This window comes from Bos indicus, chromosome 8 (genome assembly GCF_029378745.1).
Source record: "Bos indicus isolate NIAB-ARS_2022 breed Sahiwal x Tharparkar chromosome 8, NIAB-ARS_B.indTharparkar_mat_pri_1.0, whole genome shotgun sequence".
Lineage (NCBI taxonomy): Eukaryota > Metazoa > Chordata > Mammalia > Artiodactyla > Bovidae > Bos > Bos indicus.
The window spans coordinates 16,781,214-16,794,742 of record NC_091767.1 but is presented as its reverse complement, the minus strand read 5'-3'; the positions used below and the strand labels follow the sequence as shown (position 1 = coordinate 16,794,742).

At 44.5% G+C, this 13,529-nt stretch overlaps 1 protein-coding gene and 1 non-coding gene across 5 annotated transcripts in view; one reads left to right on the top strand and one right to left on the bottom strand.

The window, feature by feature from the left end:
- The window catches only part of MOB3B (MOB kinase activator 3B), a 248,241-nt gene that overhangs the window by 62,303 nt on the left and 172,409 nt on the right, over positions 1–13,529 (bottom strand). The gene's annotated exons all lie outside the window — the stretch shown is intronic.
- TRNAS-GGA (transfer RNA serine (anticodon GGA)) lies at positions 8,378–8,450 on the top strand. The gene has a single exon. It is a non-coding gene; the product is annotated as a tRNA-Ser (tRNA).

Below are 13,529 nucleotides of genomic sequence, written 5' to 3'. Positions count from 1 at the left end.
ACAGATGGTGTGAACAAGGATGAAACATGGGTCCTGGATCATCGAAAAAGCAAGAGAGTTCCAGAAAAACATCTATTTCTGTTTTATTGACTATGCCAAAGCCTTTGACTGTGTGGATCACAATAAACTGTGGAAAATTCTGAAAGTGGTGGGAATACCAGACCACCTGACCTGCCTCCTGAGAAATCTGTATGCAGGTCAGGAAGCAACAGAACTGGACATGGAACAACAGACTGGTTCCAAACAGGAAAAGGAGTACATCAAGGCTGTATATTGTCACCCTGCTTATTTAACTTATATGCAGAGTACATCATGAGAAACGCTGGGCTGGATGAAGCACAAGCTGGAATCAAGATTGGTGGGAGAAATATCAATAACCTCAGATATGCAGATGACATCACCCTTATGGCAGAAAGTGAAGACCTAAAGAGCCTCTTGATGAAAGTGAAAGAGAGTGAAAAAGTTGGCTTAAAGCTCAACATTCAGAAAACTAAGATCATGGCATCTGGTCCCATTACTTCAAATAGATGGAGTAATAGATGGCAAAATAGATGGAGAGTAATTTATGGCAAATAGATGGAGAAACAGTGGAAACAGTGGCAGACTTTATTTTCTTGGGCTCCTAAATCACTGCAGATGGTGACTGCAGCCATGAAATAAAAAGACGCTTACTCCTTGGAAGAAAAGTTATGACCAACCTAGACAGCATATTAAAAAGCAGAGACATTACTTTACCAACAAACGTCTGTCTAGTCAAGGCTATGGTTTTTCCAGTAGTCATGTATGGATGTGAGAGTTGGACTATAAAGAAAGCTGAGTGGTGAAGAATTGATGCTTTTGAACTGTGGTGTTGGAGAAGACTCTTGAGAGTCCCTTGGACTGCAAGGAGATCCAACCAGTCCATCCTAAAGGAAATCAGTACTGACTGTTCATTGGAAGGACTGATGTTCAATCTGAAACTCTAATACTTTGGCTACCTGATGTGAAGAACTGACTCACTGGAAAAGACCCTGATGCTGGGAAAGATTGAAGGCAGGAGGAGAAGGGGATGACTGAGGATGAGATGGTTAAATGGCATCACCGACTCAATGGACATGAGTTTGAGTGAACTCTGGGAGTTGGTGATGGACAGGGAGGTTTGGCATGCTGCAGTCCACGGGGTCGCAAAGAGTCAGACACGACTGAGCGACTGAACTGAACTGAAAGACAGGAAAAGAAAAAGGTCCTCTCTGAGAAGAAAAATGTGCACAAAAGACAAAACAAGAACCTGATTGAGACCAGGTTAGTCACTTACAGTCTTGAGTTTTGCTAATGCCTTAGTAAGAAAGGATTGGAATTAACTCTAGATCCACAACATAGTTTCAGCTAAAATTTGTTTGTAGTTATTGTAAATACATACACTTATGATTACATTTACTAATCTATATATAGACCAGTCCACAGTATGGATTAATCTCTTTGCAACAAATCTCTTCTGAAACTTGAACTTAGAAACAAAAATCTCTTAGATCTAGTTAAGCAGAGGAATTTGGATGGGAGAAATTCCAATCAAAACCATCAGTCATGCATGGTACCCTCTGCAGTGAGGTGCCCAGACAAAGCCTGTCCCTGCAGGGCTGAACACGTTACATGTGGGTGATCTGTAGATTTCATCATGTGCTCTAGATCTTCTCACTTAGAAAAGGGGCTTTAACGTGAAAAGTGTATGCCTACTCTAAACATGGGGCTTCCCAGGTGGCACTAGTGGTCAAGAACCTGCCTGCCAATACAGGAGCCTGGGTATGATCCCTGGGTTGAGATGATCCCCTGGAGGAGGGCATGGCAAACAACTCAAGTATTCTTGCCTGGAGAATCCCATGGACAGAGGAGTCTGGTGGGCTATAGTCCATGGGTCACAAAGAGTTGGACAAGACTGAAGTGACTAAGCACGCAGGCACTATAAAGATACCACCTCAGTGTTCACAAAGACGGCTGAATTCCCCACTCCAGGAGGGACCACCCCATATCCTGGGAAATTGTTTAGTCCACGTGACTGTGCACACCCCCCTCCAACTGCATCCAGAAAGGGCAAGTACCACCACTGGCCACTCCTCTCAGCGTCACTGTTGCCTGCAGACCACCTTGCCTCTCTGAATGTCTCCATCACCGCGTGTCTGAGAAGGGGGTGCAGAGGGCAGGACCAGAGACAGAGAGAGCTCACTCAGAGCCCTTGGCCCTGGGTCCACAGCCTGCTTGTCATGTTCACCTTTGGTCTTTGTTGGTCAGGCTTTTTAAAGCATAATGTTTGATTTTTCTGCTTATTATAAAAGTGATACATGCTTGTGATAGAAAACTTGAAAAGTTCAATAGGCATGTATTTGCCATATTTCCTTTCTCATCTATGATTAGATGACTCTACTTGCCACCCTAGTAGAAACATATGATTAGAGTGATTTTCCAATACAGTTTTGAATTTTGATTTTATTACTTAATATTATGTGCTGAGATTTTCCCATGGGCATCGTATTCAACTCTAATTGATTATATTAGAGGCCCTGAAATAAAGCAAACCATATCTCACCCTGACCTAGTTAAAAAACAAAAAGAAAACAAAAAACCCCAAACCAACTATTTTCCATCCCATAAACCAGAAGCAAAAGCTTACTGGACATCAGCAAAGGATGAATAAACGGGACTAACAAAGACATATGGCAGGTTTTGCCCCATTGAGCCCACTAACTCGGCACAATGCAGTTCATTGAAAATAATCCCACATTCCTGTGCTATTTTTCAAATTGACACTTTAGAACATGTCTGCCAAAGCTCCTAAAATGGTCTCTGGCAGGCTCTTCCACTCAGCTGTGGGCATTTGGGTTGCCCTGAACAACCACCCCTAGCTGATGCCATGCTGGACACACAGACACGCACATTCCATCTGAACTGATAAAGTCCCACAAATGCAAATCTCCAGCTACTCTCCATGCCAGGTATACCCGCTCTGCTGGCATGCTGGGCTTTAATTCATGAAAGAAAGAAAGTGAAGTCGCTCAGTCGTGTCTGACTCTTTGCGACCCCATGGACTGTAGCCTACCAGGCTCCTCCACCCATGGAATTTTCCAGGCAAGAGTACTGGAGTGGGTTGCCATTTCCTTCTCCAGGGGATCTTCCTGATTCGAGGATTGAGCCTGGGTCTCCGGCATTGCAGGCAGACACGTTACCATCTGAGCCACCAGGGAAGTCTTAACTCACGAAGACTTCATTAGGCAAAAAGGAAAGGTCACATTGGACCAGACACAATAAGGCTGGAGACACACTGTGTCGAAGATGATACTCTCCGTAAGTCATGCTGGGGGGACTCTTGGTATGATTGCGTTCACATACAGACAACAGCCCCAGAGACATTAAATGCCTTGCTCAGCATCAGACAACGACTGCAGCAACATTATCGTGGAAGCATGCTTGTCAAGGCCAAACGGCCAGACTCGCCGGCTCAGGCTCTTTCTTCTCCAATGCCTGTGTCCATGCTGGGACCATTTGGCTGGAAGTGAGAGAACCCGCCTGACAAGAAGCAACCCTCAGGCCTCTGCACAGATGATGCTGCCAAACAAAAGGCCCTTTCAGAAGCCTCACAATGGCTCTTCCTTGCTAGCTGTTTGAGGTAGTGGCTCTGGCGCATGTGAGAGGCTCTGCTTCTTTTCACAGTCCTGACCTGATCTTGCCATTTCAGGCCAGCCTTGGCTACTGCACCCACCAAGGGTCCCCCAGGCGTGCATGGGCATGCCCTGGCCACCTCTTAGGGGAACACAAGGTCATTGCATGTCTGGGCTGAGATGAGGCGTGCTGGGTCTGTATGAGACAAGGCTTTCCAAGTCTTTGGTCTGCAAACTGCTGTTCTTCCATCTGGTCCTAAAGCACCCATTTTTCAAGCAGTGTTGGTGGCTGAAGCCTAAAATCACTTGGTGCATGAATCTCAATCGTCAGCCAAGAGTCACTGCCTACAAACTGGGAGAGTTGGGGAAGCTTGGGGGTGATAAGATGGCAGTAAGGAGAGTAATGACGGATGGAGAGGAACATGGGTTGGATGTTGAGAAATCACCCACCACGCCTGTTGAAGTAAAGATAACGAGTATAGGAAGCAGATGGAATAACACATGTCAAGAGTGTAGCGAAACATGTGGAACTCAAGAAATGGAGCTATTGTTTATTTCTTGAAAATGCATGTGTGCCAGGCACATAGTGGCAACTGAATGATGGGGTGTCACACGGTGAAGTGGGAGGGCTGAGGAGTGAGAAGGGACGAGGCTGAGTCACTTTTTTCCCCTGAGGCCCTCCTGTATGAGGACCTTTATTTACTTCCCATCTCCCTCTCTAAGTCTTCTTTCTTCCTCACCCCATCAGCAGTGGTGGGGGCGGGCTTGGGGCAGGGTGGAGGCAAGGAGAGAACACTCAAAATCGAGAAACACATCACCAAGGAACAGTGTTGCCCCCAGTTCGTTCCTTGGGTCACGACGTCCATGAGATGTTAATGAGTAATAACAGAAAATTTCCAGGACTTCCCTGGTGGTCCAGTGGTTAAGAATCTGCCTTGCAATGCAAGGGACGTGAGTTCAATCCCTGGTCTGGGAACTAAGATCGCACATGCCGTGGAGCAACTGAGCCCACACGCCACAGCTACTGAGCCCTAGCGCCCTGGAGCATACCACGACTAGAGAGTCCTGTGCGCCACAACGAAAGATCCCCCATGACACACAGCAAAGATCCTCAGTGCTCCAACTAAGGCCTGATGCAGCCAAATAAATACATATTAGGGAAAAAAAAATTTCAGCAGCCAAATGCAATTAAATTGGGAGTGGGGATGGTGCTACAGAAAACCGAACCAGTTTCTTCACTGGATGAGTTCGCAAGGCCTTTGCTCTGTAAATCTTGGGTCTTCAAAGGGTGGGGGTGATACAGCATTTTGGAAACTCATTTGATCAAGAAAAGAAAATCCATTTTTCACTGATCAGTTCTTGGGATCAACATCCTGAGGAATATTCTTGGCCAAAACAGATCCTTAGATTTTTCTTCTTGGCTTGACTTTCCCACCTCACTGAGCTAGCCACCCCCATCCTCGAGGAGAAGAAGAGATGATGTGCTAACAAGAGAAATTTCCTAATTTGAGAGTAATTGTCATCTAGAGTCTTGCCCCCCTCAGAGGAGCACTGAGATCACCTGCGGGCAAAATGAACCGAGTGTTTATCAGGGGCACAGAATCAGTATCTGCACTGTGGTGAGATGCCCAGTTGATTCATATGCACATTGTATTTGAGAGGGAGGAACTTCCCTGGGATTCCAGTGGCTACGACCCTTGAGCTCCCAGTGCAGGGGACCTGGGTTTGATCCCTGCTCAGGGAACTAGATCCCACATGCTACAGCTAAGACTTTGCATGCTGCAACTAAAGATTCCATGTGCAGCAACTAAGACCCAGCACAGCCAGATAAATACATGGCTAGCTATTTTTCAAAAGTTTGCAGTGGAGACCTGGGGTGCTTGGTCCTGGGCACTAACCTCAATGATTCTGTTTTGGTGTATCTGGGGTGAGGCTTGGGTAAGTCCATTTTAAAATAACACCTCCAAGAAATTCTGATGCAGCCGTGTGTGGACTCCTATTGAGAAACACTGACTTAATGTAAAAGCTCCTATGGCCCATGGACAGAGGAGCCTGGCAGGCTGTTGTCCATAAGGTTACACAGAGTCAGACACAACTGAAGCGACTTGGCACGCATGCAGACTCATGGCCCAAGTGTTCTCAGGCGCTCAGTCATGTCTGACGCTTTGCAGCCCCATGGCTTGTAGCCCTCCAGGCTCCTCCATCCATGGGATTTCCCAGGCAAGAATACTGGAGTGGGTTGTCATTTCCTCCTCCAGGGGATCTTCCCGACCCAGGGATCAATGCATCTCTTGTGTCTCCTGCATTGGCAGGCAGATTCTTTACCACTAGCCTCACCTGGGAAGCTCTGCTATAAAGTAACAGAACAGCCCTGTGCTAACTCTTGGTTTCGTGGCAGCACCTCTACAAGATACGTGACGGTATAATCATTGTTAGAAATAAGGCAGTGGAGCCCTGGAGAGAGATGGTGAAAGTGCTGGACGAAGGTCACCCAGGGGTGAGCAGGTCATCACGATGAACAAGAACACTCCTGTCTTTCCTGCCTGCCTCACCAACCTCTCTCCTCCTCCTCCCTCCTCTGTTCTTTATTCACCAGCTTCTGCATGGCTAACAGCCCTCTCTGAGTCTGCTTTTGTCTTTAGTGAAAAGCTAACAAAACACTGTTGCTCCCGGTGCTGGCTAATGACTGCGCCTGATTAGCGCCATTCTGTCAGCTGACTCCCAGGCAGCCCGGCCAGCCAGCAGCCTGCTTATTCAATCAGCGCCTGGCCCATTTGCTAATTACCAGCATCATTTAGGCTCGTTTCCTTGACTGTGAACTTGCTCGAGTTCAAATCATCTTCAGCTGTTGCCTTTACAGGAGAACAGAATCATTTGTCACATCTGTCAATGCTCCAGCCTCCCCTCCCTGCTGGAGACTCAATGAAATCCCGTGTGTCTCCGGTTCCCAGGCTGCTGCTGACCAGCGGGTCCCAACGGGAGCCGTGAGGCAGACCCTGTGCACAGACGGACGTGCTGGCCTTCCTCACTGGGCTGCCAGGGTGACCTCTTCCCTGCTTCTGAATCCCAACTGTATTCCCACTCGGAGGCCTGACAGAGTGGCCTACTGTCCCCTCTCACAGGGATGGAGGGTTTTCCCAGGAGATGGGATTTTTTGTGATAAACCCAGGAGACTGCATCACCGTAGACCTGGCCCACCAGGACACACAGTGCGAGAGCGTTTGACATCCTCCCAGGAGCTATAATTGGGGTCTAGATCAGAGAACTGACTGGGAATTGAGGTTCCATCGTTCTCTAGCAGACCTGATACTAAGGATTCGCATCTATCTCTTCAGTGCTCTACACTTCATTTTGCTTTTAATCTCAACTACTAACTCGGTAGGATGAAGCTTTATTTCCAACAGTGGATAAGTGGAGGTCTGCAGGCATGTTCTGAGATGAGGGTGGCACCAGAGAAGGAATGATGGTGTGTAACCCCTTTAAACGGAGGGGCCTCATCCTCCAGGGACTCTTCCTGATTCAAAACCACATTAAGCATCTTCAGTGGCTAAGTCAAAGATCTCTCTTGGAAAATGGCACTTGAAAATAAACTGGTTATTTTCAAACATCTTTTGATATTGATTTCTAACATATTAATAATTCCACAGTGATAAGTGAAAAGACTCTGTATGATTCCAATACTTCTGTTTTTGTTGTTGTTCAGTCACTAAGTTGTGTCTGAATCTTTGCAACCTCATGAACTGCAGCACACTAGGCTTCACTGTCCTTCACTATCTCCTGGATTTGCTCAAACTCATGCCCAGTGAGTCAATGATGCCATCCAACCATCTCATCCTCTGTTGCTCCCTTCTTCTCTTGCCCTCAATCTTTCTCAGCATCAGGGTCTTTTCTAATGTGTTGGCTCTTGGCATCAGGTGACCAAACTGTTGGAGCTTCAGCAACAATCCTTTCAATGAATATTGATTTCCTTTAGGATTGACTGGTTTGCTCTCCTTGCTGTCCAAGTGTCTCTCGAGTCTTCTCCAGGACCACAGTTCGAAAGCATCAATTCTTTGGCGCTTAGACTTCTTTACGGTTCACCTCTCATATCTGGACCTGACTACTGGAAAACCATAGCTTTGATGCTATGGATCTTTGTTGGCAAAATGATGTCTCTACTTTTCAGTACCACTAGACTATGAAATTTTTGCACCTTGTTTTATGTACCTGGATATGTTCCAGTGTGTCCTAGATTACAGCCTATGGGAACTTGAGTAGAATTTGTATCCTATTGTTGTGTGAAAATTGTATAAATCTTAATTATGTTGAAGTGGTTCATGGTGCTTTTCAGGTCTACTATAGCCTTCCACTTCACTGTATATTCATTCTATTAATTTTCAAGAGTTTGATATTAAAACTCCAACTAAAAATCTTAATTTATCTACTTAAAAAAATAATTGTAATATTTAGTGGAACTAAATGTAACCTTGTTCTGTATTTTCCAAGTCTCCTGTAAATGTGTCATCATACTATCATAATTTAAAAAATAAAAAAGAGAAAAAAAGCCACATTAAACATCTATTATGTACTTGGCAACATCAACAACATCAACTCAAAGAGTTGACAACCCACGGAAGACGCTGATACAAATACAATGAACTATATCTGTTACAAGGCTACTGAGGAGATCCCCAGGATGGCAAAAGGCCATGTGAGCCGGGGAAGGTAGAATTAGGGTAACTCTGCTTACTATATGCTGGTCACTGGCTTCCCTGGTGGCTCAGAGGTTAAAGCATCTGCCTGGAATGCAGGAGACCTGGGTTCAATCCCCAGGTCAGGAAGATCCCCTGGAGAAGGAAATGGCAACCCACTCCAGTACTCTTGCCTGGAGAATCCCATGCAGGGAGGAGCCTGGTAGGCTATAGTCCATAGGGTCGCAAAGAGTCGGACACGACTGAGCAACTTACCATTATTGTTACTGTACATTCATTATTTCATTCAACAGCCAATATTTCTTAAGCACCTATCAAGTTTCTTAAGCACCTAACCTGTTTAAATTTTGAAAGTGAAAGTGTAGTCGCTCAGTTGTGTCCGACTCTTTTTGATCACATGGACTGTAGACCGCCAGGCTCCTCCATCCATGGAATTTTCCAGGCAAGAATACTGGAATGGGTTGCCATTTCCTCCTCCAGGGCATCTTCTCAACCCAGGGGTCGAACTGGGGTTTCCCACATTGCAGGCAGATTCTTTACCATCTGAATCAGCAATTCTATTAATATATACCTATTTTTCAAATGAGTAAAATGAGGCTTTGAAAAGCCTTGCTCAAGATTGCAAGTTGGTGAATGAATGGTTCAGGGCTTGAACCCAGAGAGTCTGATCCTTGTCTTTAAGCAGTCTGAGACTGAACCTCCTACCATTGTGGGATGCTGGGCCCTCAACATAACCCGTGCGGGGTAGCTGGCCCACAGCAGACAAAGCAACACAGTGGGCTCTGGGTGCAGAGGAGTGTGGCTGTGCGTGGCGGAAACATGGCAGAAAGAAACACGAGGTGGGGTTTAAGTGTTCTACACTGTGGAATCCCAAGGCACGACATTAGGAATGTCCCACTGGAGGTGTGGGAACTCTGGGACTGCTGATATTCAAAAGGAAACTGGCCGGAGAAGTGCTGCCCTTCTGGCCTCTAGCTGCATTCGATTCTAAAGAATGCACTAGAACAGGAAGCCAAATGCCTGACTCCTTCATAATCCTTTAAGGGCCCAAAAATGAGTGAGATTCATTGTATTTTTTAGACTGCATTTGTCAATTCTCAAAAACTTATCTTTTTTATACAATGAGAACATCTGGGTAACTTGCTTTGCATATCTAGGGTAATTGATATATGCAAATCAAATAAAATGTGTTCATTTGATATGACTGATTTTACTGTCAACATATTAAATCATAAAATTATTAAATATTAAATTAATAATTAATATTAAATTAATAACTGGCAATAGTAGAATTGGAAGTTCATGTTCAAGCTCTGTCAATTATTGAAAGTGCTCATTTCAGTAATAACAATCCACGGTGCAGTATTCTTAATGGATCCGGAACTGTGCTAAGTATCCAGACTGAAAATATATAATGACTGTCTTTAGAAACACCCTCAATATTATTTTCTGTTACTTTGCAGGTTTTGGTTTGTGGGAAATGAATACCTAATTTCAGACAGTTAAGCATTAAAAGCACTTGTTATCAATATGTACAAGCATTGCAATTAATCTCCCTGTAATTAAAATTAACAAAACAGGTAAGAAGGCTACTGTTTCAAGCAGAATTTAAAGAACTATAAACTTCTGAGAAGAAAACTGGTGTTCCTTCTTGCTCACAACCACTGTTAATAATTCCTGGCCAATCCAATCACTCTTTGTTCCCCATGCCCCCAAAGAGGCTCTTCTCTAGAACACTGGGTTGTCCCAGGCCTTTCTGTGACTCAGATTTCAAGCACCTGGCACTGTTGGGTGTTCGAATCCCTGGGGCCCTTCTTCAGTTGTAGAAAATACAGTTGACCCTTGAACAATGTGAGGGTAAGGGGACCCAACCCTTTGTGCTGTTGAAAATCTGAGTCTCGTGTATAGTTAGGCCCTCCATGACCAAGTTTCCTCTGTATCTATGGGTCTGCATCCACAGATTCAACCAACCTTGGATGGTGCAGTAATACAGTATATCAGGTATAGTTAGTGTTAGTTTCTCAGCCGTGTCCAACTCTTTGTGACTCCATGGACTGTAGCCCACCAGGATCCCCTGTCCATGGGATTCTCCAGGCAAGAATACTGGAGTGGGGTGCCATTCCCTTCTCCAGGGGATCTTCCCACCCAGGGATCGATCCCAGGTCTCCCACACTGCAAGCAGATTCTTTAACATCTGAGCCACCAGGAAAGCCTGCGTATAAGTGGACTTTATATGCAGTTTGAACTTGTGTTGTTCAAGGGTCTGCTGTAACTGAGAGTGTTCTGATGCAAAGGAAAGTTTTCTCTACTTGCTTGTTTTTTTTTGGTTTGTTTTATTTCTGGGGAGCAAAGTTCTTGACTTATATTTTTACTTATGACCTCACTCATCTGCTAACTTATTTTTTATATTGCCTGCTTTACAAAATTGTTGTTTCTTGCATTACCATATGTGTAACTGAATGTCTGGTATAATGATGATATATAGTTCTATAAGAGATCAATGATTGTACTAGTGTAACTCTAGATATGGGAAGACACACTATGAGGGGATATTTTCCTGGACCATAAGAGACTAGTAAGACAGGTGGTTCAGAGACTTTGGGGCACTGTTAATGAAACAATAGAAAGGGAAAGACTAGAGCTCTCATCAGGAAACTTAGAGAAACCAAGTGAACATTGCATGCAAAGATGGGCACAATAAAGAAAAGAAATGGCATGGACCTAACAAAAGCAGAAGATACTAAAAACAGGTGTCAATACACAGAAGAACTGTACAAAAAAGATCTTCATGACTCAAATAACCATGATGGTGTGATCATTCACCTAGAGCCAGACATCCAGGAATGCGAAGTCAAATGGGCCTTAGGAAGCATCAGTATGAACAAAGCTAGTGGAAGGGATGGAATTCCAATTGAGCTATTTTAAATCCTAAAAGATGATGCTGTGAAAGTGCTGCACTCAATATGCCAGCAAATTTGGAAAACTCAGCAGTGGCCACAGGACTGGAAAAGGTCAGTTTTCATTCCAATCCCAAAGAAAGGCAATGCCAAAGAATGCTCAAACTATTGCACAATTGCACTCATCTCACACACCAGCAAAGTAATGCTCAAAATTCTCCAAGCCAGGCTTCCCTATGTGAACCGGGAACTACCAGATGTTCAAGCTGGATTTAGAAAAGGCAGAGGAACCAGAGATCAAATATCTCAGAAAAAATTTACTTTTGCTTTATTGACTATGCCAAAGCCTTTAACTGTGTGGATCACAACAAACTGTGGAAAATTCTTAAAGAGATGGGAATATCAGACCACCTGACCTGCCTCCTGGGAAATCTGTATGCAAGTCAAGAAGTCATAGTTATAACTGAACATGGACCAACGGACTGGTTCCAAATTGGGAAAGGAGTACATCAAGGTTGTATATTGCCTGGAGAATCCCAGGGACGGGGGAGCCTGGTGGGCTGCCATCTATGGGGTCACACAGAGTCAGACACGACTGAAGTGACTTAGCAGCAGCAGCAAGGTTGTATATTGTCACCCTGCTTATTTAGCTTATATGCAGAGTACATCATGAGAAATGCTGGGCTGGAAGAAACATAAGCTGGAATCACGATTGCTGGGAGAAATATCAATAACCTCAGATATGCAGATGACACCACCCTTATGGCAGAAAGCAAAGAGGAACTAAAGAGCCTCCTGATGAAACTGAAAGAGGAAGTGAAAAAGCTGGCTTAAAACTCAACATTCAAAAACTAAGATCATGGCATTCAATCCCACCACTTGATGGCAAATAGATGGGGAAACGATGGAAACAGTGACAGACTTTATTTTCTTGGGCTCCAAAATCACTGTGGATGGTGACTGCAGGCATGAAATTAAAAGACGCTTGCTCCTTGGAAGAAAAGCTATGACCAACCTAGACAGCATATTAAAAAGCAGAGATAACTTTGCCGACAAAAGTAAGTCTAGTCAAAGCTATGGTTTTTCCAGTAGTCATGTATGGATGTGAGAGTTGGACTATAAAGAAAGCTGATCATTCAAGAACTGATACTTTTGAACTGTGGTATTGGAGAGGACTCTTGAGAGTCCCTTGGACTGCAAGGAGATCCAACCAGTCAATCCTAAAGGAAATCAGTCTTAAATATTCATTGGAAGGACTGATGCTTAAACTAAAACTCCAATAATTTGGCCACCTGAGGTGAAGAATTGACTCATTGGAAAAGACCCTGATACTGAGAAAGATTGAAGGCAGGAGAAGGGGATGACAGAGGATGAGATGGTTGGGTGGCATCACTGACTCAACGGACAGGAGTTTGAGCAAGCTCCTGGAGTTGGTGAAGGACAGGGAGGCCAGGCTTGCTGCAGTCCATGGACTTGCAAAGAGACACAACTGAGTGACTATACTGAACTGAATGAGGCTGAGTTCAATAACAGCACATGGGGTGGCCTATTGTTGAAATCTTCACCAGACCTGGCAATGAGGGTTCCTAGCACCTGAGCAGGAAATGAACCTGGGCCCTGGCAGTGAAATCACCGAGTCCTAATCGCTGAACTGTCAGGTGTAATTCCCTCTACTTATTAGCTTACACTCAATTCTATCTTACAACGACCTTCATATTTCCATATGTAAAGAAGAAATTAACATTCTCCTCTCTCCAAATGCTGTTTCTGCTCCTTTGGCTCAGAGAAACCCAAACATGGGTGTTGGGAAGAATCTCTTCCTCTAAGAGCACCTTTAGGGAAGGTGTCCCCCTCCACCTGAACACATCAGCTGAACAAAAGTGAACCAAACTCCCTGGAAGCAGACCTATGTTTTGGAGATGAGAGTGCTTGCTCTAGTCTCTTCATTCACCCACCCCTGTCCATTCTGTCCTAGACATTCCCTGAAACTAGCTTTATCAATTCCTTCCAGGCTTTTAACTCCCTTTGCTATTTGCACAGCCTTTTCTGTTTACTCAAAATAGCCTTTCTACAAATGAGCAAAACTCCATCATGATATGTTTTAGCTTCTTTCCACACCACATGTCCAACTGAATTTGGAGACAATTTAGTTCCTTCCAAGAGCTTTCTAGAAAGTGGTTGTGAAAGAAAATGAAGAAAGTGAATGCTTTAGCCAGTGATATAACACAAGACCCAGTAAGTCTTACTTTGTTCCAGAACTGTACCAAAGCACAATATTAATAATAGATTTCAAGTTGAGAAACTCTAAAAGT